This window comes from Cygnus olor, chromosome 9 (genome assembly GCF_009769625.2).
Source record: "Cygnus olor isolate bCygOlo1 chromosome 9, bCygOlo1.pri.v2, whole genome shotgun sequence".
Classification (NCBI taxonomy): domain Eukaryota; kingdom Metazoa; phylum Chordata; class Aves; order Anseriformes; family Anatidae; genus Cygnus; species Cygnus olor.
In genome coordinates, this window is record NC_049177.1 from 18,146,579 (window position 1) to 18,161,340 (window position 14,762).

Consider the following 14,762-nt stretch of genomic DNA (forward strand, 5'->3'; position numbering starts at 1 on the left):
TCCCAGAGCTTGCTGTTTGGAAGTCACTAACTAGCAACAACCATCTCTTCTCTTCTGATGAAATATTTTTATAGCCTCTTTTGCACACTGTTTCTATCGCTTGTTTTAAACATGAATTAGAGCATATGGAGCCAAGCAGGCTTCCAGGTTTCCATAGAGAACTGAGCCCTGGGACTGGTAGAGGTAAACTATATAATTTTATAGAGAGAAACAAAAGAGCAAATTCTCTTAGCTAGAAGTGGGGCAGAGTACTGTCCCCTGCAGCCTGATCACCTTTTTCATTTAAACCAACAATCTCTCATTGTAACTACTGTCTTTTGTACTGTAACAATCCAAAAGATATCAAGACTTGATTTAAGTTGCCATGACAGAGAATCAACTACATCTCCAGGTATCACAAGTTAATTATACTTCTTAAAACATATGCACCTCGTTTCTATCCTAAATTTCTTTAGTTCCCATTTTCAAGACATGTATAGAATCATAGAATCATTCAGGTTGGAAAAGACGTCTAAGATCATCTAGTCCTACCTTCAACCAAGTACTGAATATCAACTGAGCATTATTACATCTTTTCCTGTAAGTTTAAAAAAATAAGCAATATATGTATTAAAAAAAAACACCACTCTTCATTGTGTAGATGCTTACAGTCACCAGTGATATATAGCAGGGATCATGACCAGGAGGTGAAGCACATACCTCTCCCCGTGTATGTCAGGAAGCAGGAATTCAGCAGTTTGACCAGAACATTAATATTTTTAATAACCTATAAAAAGATGAACTTTTTGTTCTGAAGTTTGGTACATGTATTTTCTTGTTTGATCAAACATCTCAAAATCTAAACGACTACTGACATATTTCTATAAACTTAGAATTTATATCTTCTACAGTCTCCCCTACATTTAAAATCTCCATCCCACACTTTAATATCTGCTTCTTGTTTTTTTTCAGCCTAACAGAGCTGTCTGTGCCTTGACTGATAAGTCTTTTTCCTCTAGAAAACAGCTCTTGCAATTGCTCTAAGAGCCAAGCCTCCAGAAATGACGACTCAAAGCAGGAGTTGAGACCAAACAGCACTTTTGAGCAGCCTCTGTAAAAGATGGATCTACAGGATCTAACAACAGCTCTAAGTGCCAGCACAGTCAAATTGGCTGATTAACTGCATACATGAGTCACAGTAAGCACTGGGGTGCCAAGTCCGGCCTTGTCTCTCTCTCTAACCTCATCTGCAGTAAAGGATGTTAAACTATTGAGCCTAATATTCTGCAGGTATAACTTCACACTACTGAGCAGAAAAATCCCTTCCCTTAAGCTCTTCCGTTCCCCAGTATTGATAGCTTAAGCTTTGCCAGCCTGTGCATGTGTTCATGGGAATCCAGTGCTGTGCTGCTTACTAGTTATTTCCATTACAAAATCCCTCAAGAGGCTCCAGCAAGGAATGAAGGCTCCTTGGACTGATTAAACTACCTGGAAACTCCTAGAGATGAAAGAGGAAGTTCTGGTTCTATTAGGTTCAAGGCAAATTTTGAACTTGAACATCAAAGAGGTCAGGCCTTTATTGCTATTTAAATATAACCGCACGGAAAATGAAATCTTGCTGAAAAAGCCAGTGTAAAGGTGTCCAGAAAGGAAAGGAAGCTTTAATACCATACTTAAAAAGAGATTCAGTGCACACTGACCACTATTTGTTAGCAGTGGTTTTTGTAATCAGAGCCAGAACAAAATGACATCTCCATCCTTTATGAAGAGGTTTTGTTAAAGGAAACAGAATAAAGAAATCTGAAGAAAAAATAACCTGGATGACAGTGAACTGAAGTCCTTAAATCAAACAAATGCCTATGAAATTTGCAGAATTTGTATATTGTACACATTCCTAAGCCAAACACAAAGAGAAGAAAAAGTACATATGCTGCCACACTGGGGTTCTCCCATGTTTTTTGCAAGCAAAAGCCAACCAAACAAAGAAAACCAACCAAACACACACACAAAACCCTCCACAAACCTTAACTTCTGGATCTTTCATTGAGTTATTTTGGAATTACAAGGACAACACTCAGTCATTTGTCAGCAGCAATGTTGCTCATCAGTTAGAAACTGTATTTTCTTTCTATCTCAGCCTCCTAAATACTTTGCAAACACTGCCTAAGCCTTGCAGCCCCTTTATGGAGAGCACTATTACTCTATTATGCTATTAGACCCATTACTCAGCAGACCAGGACAGACAGAACATAAATGTATAAAGGAGACGGGGAAGGAAGCTAAGATTCAGGCGATCTGCTACAGATTCCCGCTTTCACCTCAAGCAAATCATTGAATCCTATTGGCCTAAAAAAAGTCAATGTGTTTACCTTTTTAATTACACTGAGAGGAAACTAGATGAATTTGAAGATATATGCCAAAATTTTTGCCAGTTAATGGGAAGAATAAATGATCATACTGAGAATAAATTGCTGAGATACAACGGTGACTGTAGACCTAGAAATATCCAGAGTCATTATCTGTACTAAGATTCCTGGCAGTTAGACCCCCTCTTTTAACCATCAACTCTTATAATCTATGATATTACCTTAAAATAATCAGTTAATTTCCTAAGCAGAAACAGATCGTAATATTATGAACATAAACTTCTTACTGATGTAATTTATTTGTCTTTTGTATGAATCAAAATGTAACAGTGTATAATAGTTGTAATTATCTCGTAAAAATAAAAAAGAAAGAAAAAGAAAAACGAAGAGAAAAAAATGAAAGAACAATAGATCTTTTAAAGTGATCTACCCCTAATTGTAATCTCACCTAAGCTAAGGAACAAGACATTTTACAATCAGGGGTGAGCAAGTGCCTGTTATATTTTTGACTACATATTCTTCGTACTTTTCCCTTCTCTAACTAATTTGCTACATCTCACACAGCCCTATCTTTCCATAAAGTTGAGCACTGTGCAACATGAGACATAGCTTAATGGAAATGTAGGTCAATTTTTAACTGTATTTCCTTGCAATGGAATGGACTTGTATTTTACATGCAAAAGACCACAGGAAAAAAAAAAAAAAAAGATAATTTGTGTCTAATAGTCTTTGCAAGCCTGCTGGGCCTGTTAACTTAAAAAGCTTCCAATATGGAAATAATGGGACATCCTAAAACATGTAAAGCAGGACGGAAATGATGAGATGAAATGACTGCGAGAAGTGTGACGGGTCAGGGAAGGACACTGAAAAAAACCCAAACCTCACGGGTTGAGAGAAGAGGGCTACTTTGGAAAATTAAAAAGGTTTCACATAACCGGGCATCTAAAAAAAGGGAATTAAAGTCTCCTTCGCCCAGCATGCCTGACCCACCACTTGGTCTCTTCTTCCTTTTACAGCCCCTGCTGACAGAGTAATTCGCTCCAGCTGAGCTCTGCCATGCCTGGGCTCTGGTAATCCCTGAACGAGGGCAAACACCTGTGGTAGCTTTGCTGCTCGGGGACAAAATATTAACCTGTTCCTTCCCAGGCTGTGGGGGATTTGCATTTCAAAAGGGGTGTGAAGGCTCGGTTGTACTCTGCTTTTTAACAGTGGAAGTCAAAAAGCTGGAGGAGGGGAATGGGCTTTTGTTGTGCTGCTCTAAGACTGGCCTGTGGAAAAAAATCCCACCACAGATAAAACCACGTAGTTGGTATTTTGTCTTCAGCACTTACAAGAGCTGCCACTGCAGAGGTTGTGTCACAATTTTGTACCATATGTAGATTTTTACTGACAACTTTGTCTACCAAAGAATTATCCTCATTAACTGTAAAGTACCTACCAAGACTGAAAATCCTCCAGTACAAAAAAAAAGCAAGATCTTCACCAAATGAACAAACTTAACTATTCAAACAGGTTTGGGGGCAATACTCTATCCAACTGACACAGAGTCCAAAAGTGGTTACAGACATTGTGCAGGTTAGTATAATCCTCTCATCTCCAGGAGTTTAGCAAGGAAGGGAAGTGAATATTTCTGCTATTGCAAATTCCCAGCATTAAGGATGTATGGTACAGAATTGGCCATTAACTCTAAGATGGTCAAAATCCCCTCACCCCATGCATGCACACAGATTTCTCATCTTACACCTATTTAACTTAACCAAAATAAAACACAGGACAGAGTGATTGTCGGGAACTGCCATCCTGGCCTGATGGGGTAGGCATTGCCTTAACAAGAGGACAGTGAAAGCGATGAGCTGTGCTTCTGCAGGTCTGAACCCCCAGAGTGTGTCAGGCACACGGGGGATTCTCCGACAAAAGCGAGAGGGGCCGCTCAGGTTGCATAGCTGGGTGGGGAGCTCCCTTCCCTTAAATACAATGCTATGAGAAATCAAACTTGGCTACAGCATCACATCAGACTTCCCAAATGAGTTGTCTTCAGTGACAGCAAAAACACTACCTTGGCTCCTTTGGCGAGGTTCTCTGCCCCACCTGGGGAACTGGAAGCCTGGCCAAGGCTCCAACCAGGGGCTTTTCAGGGAGAAAGGAGCAGATGTCCACGTGCAACAACTCCTTCAGGAGTTGAAAGGACTTAGGAGAACAAGAAGGATTGTTCTTCCTTTTTCTTGAGTGCAGATAAAGTATGCCGCGTGTTGTGAGGCAGACAGGGCTCTGGCTGTAGCGCTCAGCCCACAGCTCTCCCTGCTGGGGACTCTCCTCGTACCCACACAACCGGCAGCAAGCTCATGATTTCTGCTGTCTGGCCCAAGACCCCTTCACAGAACCTGACTTTCAGAAAGCACAGAGGATCCAGTGTTCTGAAAATTGTGTCATTGAAAGATAACTCAGAATTAGATCTCCCAAATCACCAGCTCTTCCTGAAAGCCCAAATCCCAATCTCTTGGTTATGCTTTCTGTCTCATTGTTCCTATGGCATCTTTCAACACCTCCACCTGAAACAAAGCCCTGGATCTGAAAACCACCCAGACTCCGTGAGATACATATATTGAACCTTTCGGGATGAATCAAACGAAAGAAAGAACAATTGTTTCCTTCCAAGACTTCGGGGTGTTTGGAATCTGCGGTCCCTCTGTATTCACGGCATATTTATTCAGTCTTTTCAAAATGAAAGTCATATTCTTTTGATTTGTGGGAGGGGTTGCTGCAGCCGGGAACAGAAGCCTCCCTTTTATTGTTGCATAAAACCTAAAGAAATAATAACAGTTAATAATACCAAAGTACTGAAAGGAAACCGTTTCATCTGAACCCCTAGGTAAGGCTGGGTGGATGAATCTCTAGCGGCAGGGTCACATTTAGGTCACCTTTGGAGCTGGCATCAGGGCAGGTTTGCAGTGCTGCACCTGGGCCTGCAGTGCTTTGTGGAGGGGCCTGGGCAGCAAATGGTGCTCTGGGCTCATGCCCCAACAGCATCTAACAACAAGCCTCTTTCTCTGAACAGCCCCTTTCACTTCTCGTTCACGTTTTCACGCTCTCGTTTTATCTTCTTCAAATCTTGTGATCAATATCACAAAGCAGTTCAGGAGTGGAGCTGGGCTTGGAGCCCCAGTTCCATCCCATATCCTTGCACTCCCTTGCATCTCTCTAGACCTTGTAATAGGAAACACAGGTAGAGTAGCATTGAGTGTGCAAGGTTTCCCACTGTCCCTGGGATGCTACCAAGAATGAGAGTCTTGCTTCTAATTTCTCTAAACTACTGGGGAATTGGAATTAGCCTACCTGCTTCAAAGGGAGAATTTACTGCCAGAATTTTTAATCCTGGATGCCATATTTTATCATTTAAAGTTTAGACTTTCAAACTTTTAAGAGGAGCCTCACAGTCAGAGATGAGAAATTCCAGCGGTTGACATCTAAGTCAACTCACTGATTTTTGTGTATGTATTCGTATTTAGGTGCAAACACCTTAAATACTTACGGCCTAGCTGTTTAAAAAATTCCTGTTTTGCTGTTAGCTTTGACTCTAGGATATGCTTCATTTCCTGATATGAAGCTCCTGAAATCACCTCTTCAGTTTTATGTTCCCTCTCTTCCTTCAAATCTCTCTTCACTCCCTTGTTCCATACACCTTCAAAGGTGGTCCCCTGCCAGCTAAACACAGCTTTGAACTTTCTCAAAAACTTACAAAAGTCAATGGAAAGACTTAACTTTCCGATGCTCTGAATTAGTGCTGTTTGAATTACTGTCCATTGTCATTAGCTATTTTTAAATAATTTTTAAAAGCCATGCTCTCTTTCGAGAGTTTCTACCAACACTAAAAGGGCATCAGACTCGGCACTGCATTTACACCTTGCCCTTCTCCACTTCCTACCACACATGAAGCAAATATGATTTATGTGACTTATGAGATCCTACATAGCAAGGACCACTGCATTTTTATCCAGCACAAGTTGCTTTGCTAATTCCATGAGAAATATTTTGGTATCTTTAGTTTCAACTCCAACGCTAAATCTGACCTTGATACACACCAAATATCAACAACTTTTCCATGAATTTGTCATGTGCCAAAATTCACGTAATATTCCCTTTGAGCTGTGTTTCATATTATTCTTACTTAATTGTCTGTGAAAGGATTAGGAACAGATAGATTTGGATCATCCTTATTTTGTTTCAAACTGCCAAGTTTTATTAGACTCCCCTTATCCATTCCCACATGAGAGACAGACCTTGGCCCGAAAGGTCTTTAAGCACGCAGGAGAAAGCATGATAGAAGAGGTGTTACTGTCTCCATCTTAGAGTAGGATCACAGAACTTTTAAATTACTTTCCCAAGGTTACATAAAGGTGTAAAACCAGAGAACTAATGCCAGATTTTCTAAGACTCAGCCTTATTACATGGGCATCTTAAAGCAGTTTGAAATTGTAGGGCTTCTCTTCTGGTATCTGTTGTCATGTACGCTCAAGTAGATTATTTTGCTAGCTATTGAACAGAAAAACTTGTTTTTCATGATTTTATTCCCCCCCATTTTGTGCAGACCATAATATATCTAAAAAAATAAAAATAAAAATGGAAAACTGTGCAAAAAGCTATGCTTTGGAGGACCCAGGGAATGCCTGAACGTCTGTGTTTAAGCTTGGTGGTTAGAGTCAGTCCTTCAAACTTTTAAACTCGTTCAAAATTTTCAGAACTGCACAGCATGCAACTGAGAGTATGATTTGACCCCAAAGATCAGGATGTTGTAAGTATTGTTCAAGAAAAATCCAGTTGAAATAGATTCTAAAAAAGTATCAGGGACACTTTAAAAGTCTTTCTTTAAAATAAAAATCATAAAACTACCTTTGTTGACTCCTGCTGTTAATGTGCTTTTATTCAGGCGTTTGGAAACAATATTGTCTTGCAGAGTAGACAGCCACTGTCAAGGGCGGTTTTCTCATCTGTGGTCACTTATTATATACTGTGAGTTTGAGAACTAATAAAGTGGATGTTACACATGCACATTAGGAGAGAAAACATTCCCCTGGCTGCCAATAATGGGAGAATAGTTCAAAATGCATTTGGCAACTGAACTTTTGAAAATTTTACTTACGTAACTTTTAACTACAGCTTAAAATAAGCATTTAACTTGCCTTACCATACAAAGTTACTTCACAGATATTTAAAGAATACATAGATTTAGCAGCATCACTCAGTGCGATTCAAGTGCACTATGGAAGAGTGATTTCCTTATTGATAAGCATACTCTGATCAAATCACTTAAGCAATAGTCCCACTGAGTATTGAAGTCACCAGATAAACTAGATAAGTATCCCTGCTCAGAAGCACAACTAAGAACAAATGCAATTCCTAGGCTGGACAGAGAAAGCAGGTACTCAGTTCCCCTTCAGTCAGGGAAGATCCAGCCCATCTTTTTTCCCTACCTGAGATGGACATGTACAGCATCACCCCAGTGCTATCCCCAGAAATACACATGTGAATAAGAATGAGCCTTCTAAAAAAAAGAAGGAAAAAAAATGTTGACTTGGCTTATTCTTAAAATGCACCAAAAATTATGATACTAATTAAGCTAATTTTTTTTTTTTTTTTCAGGATGGCTGTGGTTCCTAGCAATAGAAAAAGTACCATACAATACAGTCTCCAACTCAACATAAGTGAATTACAATTGCTTTTCTGTTCCCACTTGTGGAAGAAATCCAATAGTACATCATTAGCATTATTCCATATATGCCATGGATGTTTTTAAAGGTCAATTTGTTTATAGAAATACTTCAACTGAGGATGAATGATGACACTGTTTTGACCCCTCTGACCTTGGTGAGCAGGAATGCACTTTTCAAGCATCCAGAGCCCCTCTACACAATCTGTCTAATCCTACATCTCCCCTGCCCTTGCAGGCTATTTGCTGTTAGTGGCCACAATAGACAAGCAATAGTACCATTATAGGCTTCTCTAACAAAAGACTTTCGTGATCATTTTCTAGTGACTTGAAGATTGACAAGATCCCCTCCTGTTACCCAGATGCATTTTCCCCTCCTTCCCGGTGATTTCTTTTCTTGTTTCCAAGGAGGAAAGTGCCTCCCTGAGTAGCGACCTCTCTCTCTGCAGAGAGACCTGCTAGAAACAACAAACATTGCATGTTAAACCTCCTCCTAGAGGGCATTATGAACAAATGGAGTGCTGGCTCTTCTTTGATAAGGTGTACACCTGTGGCACAACTTAAGAATCAATTCAATTATAAAGACACAAAAACACCTTTTGAAGAATGTTCCTGAGCGCCTCTGAGGTAGGGAACACAGCATATATATGAGCCTGACTTTGTCAAAGTTACTTAAAGGGAAGAAGTTGCACAGAATTGCTCTGGCAGCCTGATTAACTAACCGGGCACTTGTCTGTCAGTGAAAGCCTGTGAAAATTAAAGCCATCCCACCATGTTTTATCACATCAGCTGTCCTACAATGTAGATAGAATTTCTCTTTTCTGGAGCTTTCGCTTAGTTGCTACACAAAACCTGAGCTATCCGGATGTTTAATTTTCAGAGATGCAGACCACTTGTACCTCTTGCACTGGTTTGTGAGAGCACAGCTGATAATAAGCCCTGCATCAGTCAGGCTAGATATTCAGCAACTGAGATGCCCCTTCTTTTTCCCAGGCACTAGTTCTGTCGGAAAATTTCAGCTGTTCCACCTTTGTGTCTTATTTGTAACTTGAGCAGGTAGTAATACCGGCCTATGCTAGAATATTTTCTGATACTTACAAGTATTTTGAGAACCCTCATAAATAACGGTATGGATTAAAATAGTAATGCAAATGTTAAGTCTCATTTGTAGCCTATGATTCATACGTTAAAAAAAAAAAAAAAAAAGACTGAAGACTAGTGCTGACCTTTTCACAGGTGGCACTCAACAAGGTAATACTCTTTTTGATATATTTTAACATACTCTACACTCCTTACAGGAAAACGTCTAAATGACACTTTAATGTTTGCTTTCATCTGTTAAGAAAAAACATTCCTCTGTACTGTCATTAGAGGAAGAAAAGAAAGCCACAAATAACATTATTTCAAATCCCTGGATCTTAGTTCCTTCTCTTGCTGTAGAGTCCCTGAAGTCAGAGGGTGGGGTTGCTCCGTGCCCACAGAGTAAGGATTGCTTCATTCACTTTCTGTTATAGGTGGAGAGAGAACCCGTAAATAATTTCACTGGAGAGAATGAGCAGAGATTTTGTTTAGATTTGAATTGGGCTTAACTGGAAATTTTATGAGACACACAGGAGGTCTGTATTAAAATTTGGTGTTCATGGTTTCAACAACAACAAAGTCACCCTTTGGCATCTCCTTCCAGCACTTTCAGCAGGGACTCAGGTCTGACTTAGCACTTAGACCATAATTAGCAGTTTCCTGAAGTGAGTGATGTTCAATGGCTTTCATGTAGCTGCCCTAACATTTGCTGCGCCTCAGTTTCTGGGAGATCCAGAGCCACGACTGAGATAAGCAGTATGCTTGCTCCTGCTTTGCATACAGGGACTATGTAAAGTCCCTATAGGGTAGGCCCTTTAAAGATAGACTCAGCAATTTTGAACAGAGAACCATGTGCTGTATCCTGCTAACTTTCAAAGAATTCTTCAACTAAAGCATTAAGCACTTCTGATTTTAGGGGAAAAAAGTTCATAGGAATGTTTCCTTCTCTGGGAAGTTCTGGTATGCAATAGTTTTGCGTGTGGTCACTGTTACTCACAAAATTCCTGAAATACACATGAAGACACTGTAACTTTTCTTGAGTTAGCTTATCTTCATATAGCTATGCTGGTATCCAAACAAATAGAGCACTTGGAGTATCTCAACACTGTATCCTTTGGGTTTAAATTTATCTAGGAGGTTGTGATTGCATATTGTGACACATAGGGTGTTTGTAAATGTCTCGCAGTTTCAGTAAGACGCTTTTTCCTGGCCAGAGGTGTGAGCGTGCACATCTCTGACAGAGCAGGTATGTTATTTTCTTTGTTTAGTACCTCCAGGTAAAGCAGAGAGCTCTGAGGTCCCAATGTTTTTGCATCCACTCTGCGACATCACTCCCAGAAACAGGTTTCAATAAAATGTTCAGGAACTGGTGAGGTCAACTGTAGTGTTATTATTTGCTTTTGTGGTCTCCAAGGTATGTTGTTCATTGGGAAAAATCTGCTTCTGAATTAAGGTGACACTCTTTCAATTAAAAAAATGGTAGGGTGCTGACCTAATGTTATGTGGGCAGAAAGGAGTCACAGCTATTAATGCTAAAAATAATCAAAGGGTTTCTGAATTCATTTGTTCTCACTTCTTTTGCAAAGTTTGTTTGTACAAGAAGAGTTAAAATAAGGGCAAGACAACCAAATATGCCACTCATTTTTTTTCCCTTTTTCTTTACTCTGCTGATCTCCTCCACTTAAGTGCAATTACCATTATCCTGAACATCAACTATTTATCCACGTCTGCTCATCTTACTGTTTGTTCATAGGATCCTTTCAACCAAAAGGACATCAATGCACTCAGCAAACCTATTAACCAGCTATAGGCCATACTATGCTGTCTTATGGGGAGGGAATGAAAATGCACAGAAAAGCATGAGTCACTGTAAGCTGTGAGACACCAAGACTTTGGTGCTGTAGGCAAAACAAGATGCTTCATGTCACGGTTTGTAAAATGTTTGCACAGGAGCAAAATTCTGCCAAAAAGTATACAGGAAAGTTTATATAGTGCCGCAAACAAGCTAAAGAGGATCCTATGATATGTGATATTTCTGAACATATAAGAGCCATGAGCTCTCATTCATCAGCAATTATTTCTATACCTCTCTGTCAGAACTTCCTTGGATCCTCTTCTAACACAGCGACTGCAAAGCATTGCCAAGGACAGCCTCAGCTTATGTTCCTTTTTGAATGCTACGTTCAGAAGAAACCTCCTCACATATCAGAAGGAATAATTTGGTCTCCCCAGCAAAACCATGTATTGCTCCTGCCCTCCGACCAGTTCTTTTGTGCCATTTTTCCTGCAGCCACACATCAAGTTGGCTATATTTGCCCAGTGTTGAATAACAGAGGAAGGAGACATGCTGGCTTCTGCAAAGGTGTCCCGTTGGCAGCGTTGTTCCCAAACGGGAGAGCAGAGCTCTAAGTGCTGGGAAAGCCCCTCAATGACAGCTCTTGGACACCTTCTCCTGGGCTGACGCGCTTCTTCAGTAGTCTAAGTACGTGCAGCTACTCTGTACCAGTGTAGAAATATATGAAGAATACAAGCAAAGGAAAGTGCCACTGAAATCTTGAAAGAAGGTAGAAAATAATAAATACTCTAGGTGAAATTTGGCCTGGCCACAAGTTATCGTGTCTAAGCGCATATTTACATTTCTTTGAAATGGTCCTAAATGCTTCCTCTGTCTGAAAGGAAATTTTCAAAACCATGATGAAAAAATCTGGTTCAGATCATTTGTATTGGTTTTAAAACCAGGCATAACATTGCAGCCAGTTCTTTTATCCAGAAAAGGTGCAACTGTCATATCAATTTAGAACTTCAGTCATGTTACTTTAAATCTGCATTAGTAAAACCTGTAACAAAACATGTCTCTGTTGTCCACGTCTTGCATCTGGAGCAAAGTTATGTTAAAGTCTGATCTCTAAGCCCAGTATGGAAGTTATATCTGGTATGTTCTGCATTTTGTAACATGGTACATGTGGACTTTTTACTGTAGTGATAACACAGCTCTATAGCCCACCTGGTAAAAACATTATACATTAAAAATGACAGTCAAAAGAAGCTGGTGCAAATACACCAGAATTACATACAAGAAGGTTGCAATATAAGGCTAAAAACAAACACCTACATTTATAGGTATTATCTGGCACCTTACTTTTAAACAAAAGCCTGTGGCTTATGGTGTCATTTTAAAGGCTTAGTACTGGGTTTTCAAGCTGGGGAAACAGTATAAGATCAGTGTATTAAGAAGCTGAAATTCTGCTGACATTATGGAAGGTCTTACTAGTCGGTCTCCTATGCTTGATAATATTATACAGATGGCGTGGAATAACATTATCAAAAGGCAATTCTTATATATATATAAAACCTCTCAAATCATAGCCAAACATGACTTCATGCAAGTAATAAACTTAGGAACTTATGCTACATATGGCAGAAGAAGTATTTGGAAACCAGGAGCACTATGCAGAGAGGTAACCAGATGAGACCCTCACTTTACTTCTCCCCTTTCTATCACAGAAAAGGAGTAAAATGGTCTTGCAGTGCTGGCACAGTGGATACACTGATGATTCCTTACAACCATAATGACTAGCATAAGTGTCAGGCCAAATACGAGAGTCTGCGCCAAGGTAGGGAAACAGTAGTGCTAAATCTCATGGATTTTATCCTTCCCCACTTTATCAGAAAAGGGAACACAAGGGCTCAGCCCACACTCTCACACTTGAAAGAAAGGGAGCCAAGCTGATCTCACAATGTGATGCTGGAAATTGTATCTATTTCTAGAAGAACGTGCTTCTTCCTTAATTTTATCCCTTCTACCAAAGCAGAAGCAAAGTCCTAGCTACTGAAATACTAGATAAAACCAGGCTGTACAATAAGCATTTGTATTATAGGCTGTGAGACTTCAAAGAAAACACTTGGGATAATGCTTCTTTCAGTAATTTCTGTCATAGCTGGAGGTGGTGGCACTCCTGGTACACCTGGTACACTCCTGGACACCAGTTTTAGTTTTTTACTGTACTGCTGTAATCATTGCTATATTTAAAAATACTTAAACCAATTTTATTGGGGAACCAAGTGACAAATGATCTATTTGACCAATAAAAACCTCATCTTTGCGCCTTCTAGAAAGTATTCCCCCCCCCCCCCAGTAAAGAGGATATTTTATAATTTGCTATCAAACAAATTCAGTTTTGCCAAGTACAACTAGTCAATAAATTCCATACAAGAAATTTATTTCCTGTGTAGAACTTGTTTTCCTAACTTTAAAACTTTAAGTAGCTGACAAGGTGCCAACTTTTGGGGGTAAAGAAAACCACCTGTCTTATTTCCAAGCTGACACAACATGTTTTAAGTAGATGAAGGTTCGGTTTCATTACATTAACAGCATCTCTAGGTGCTTTTTGATGCATCACTCCAGTGCTTAGTAATTTAGTAACAGGTTGGAAATGAGCAAAGGGGTAAAATGAGACTCTGTTGCTACAGCAACTATGGCACACCTCTAATTTTTGAATCAACAGACAGCAGAAGTTGATGCTTTGCCACAGAGTATGAAGAAATATCTTCCAAAATATTCCATGAATGCAAACTTCTTTTGTTCGAGAAGTGGCACTTCTAAGAAGACACTTTTTTAAAGATGCTAATAGGAAACCTTTACCTTCATTTTGACCAGAAGCCTAACCACCTGCTCATGTACAAAGCCCTCAGAAATAATTCTCTGAGATATTTTGTTTCTTAAAATTCTTTTGGAAATGCTTGTTTTTAAAAAGGAACATTTTCTGATGATGTGGCAGCTCAATTTTTGCAGCTGTGTGAGACAGGAAAATAACTAAGCATTTAAAAAAAAAAGAAAAAGAAAAGGGAAAATAACCTGGCTTTATCGTTCAAGCTAGTACAAAAATGTAGAAAAAAAGCAGCAAAATGATTGAGAGACAAGGAAGATTTCTGACTTCTCAGTATGACAGATATTAGGAGGTGCTAGGCCGGACCATGTCTGACCTACTCTTCCCTGGATGACTGGAGAGTCCATGCTTTGTAGCATTGCTTTTCAGCAGCTACACGCCTGGGACTGTACGTTTTTATTCACCCAGAGGGAGAACTGAGGGGTTTTCCCCCAGTGTACCGGTGTGGTCTCATGAAGCGAGCACAGACACACAACAAGCTGAAGTTGGCTCTAATTGATGCCTTTCTGCTTCCTGCCCTTTTACTTGTGCTTCCTGCTCCTCAGCTGCCCTAACAGGATGTACAACCTCTCACCTCAGGAACGACTTGAGAGCTGCAGGTATAAATGCTGAGCCACCATATTGGAAATAGGAAGGCATCAGAGCATGGCTTTTGTGTCTCCTGCAGGAGGGCCTCCCCCAAAGACCTTCTTAGCGTGCTGACAGAGCCCACCTCAGCCATTGTATCACACTGCTCCACAGTGCTTTGGGATGCGGACTTTAATATCACTGAGGCAGTGCTTAATAATGTTTTCAGCACTTTAATGCTGTCATGTAGTGACTTCTACAAAAATCCTTTCACTGTACAGAAAACACCATGTTTTAAGAGGTCAGAATTCTCGCAACATATTTAAACTGCATTTTTTCATGGTCACTTAAAAGTGCATTATCATCATTTCAGCTTCACAAAGCAGTTACTTGGAAGTG

The 14,762-nt window shown here is 39.9% G+C and overlaps 1 long non-coding RNA gene across 4 annotated transcripts in view; it reads right to left on the reverse strand.

Annotated features, from left to right (window-relative positions):
• LOC121075109 overlaps positions 1 to 14,762 on the reverse strand; it is a 232,972-nt gene that overhangs the window by 87,676 nt on the left and 130,534 nt on the right. The window lies entirely within an intron of this gene.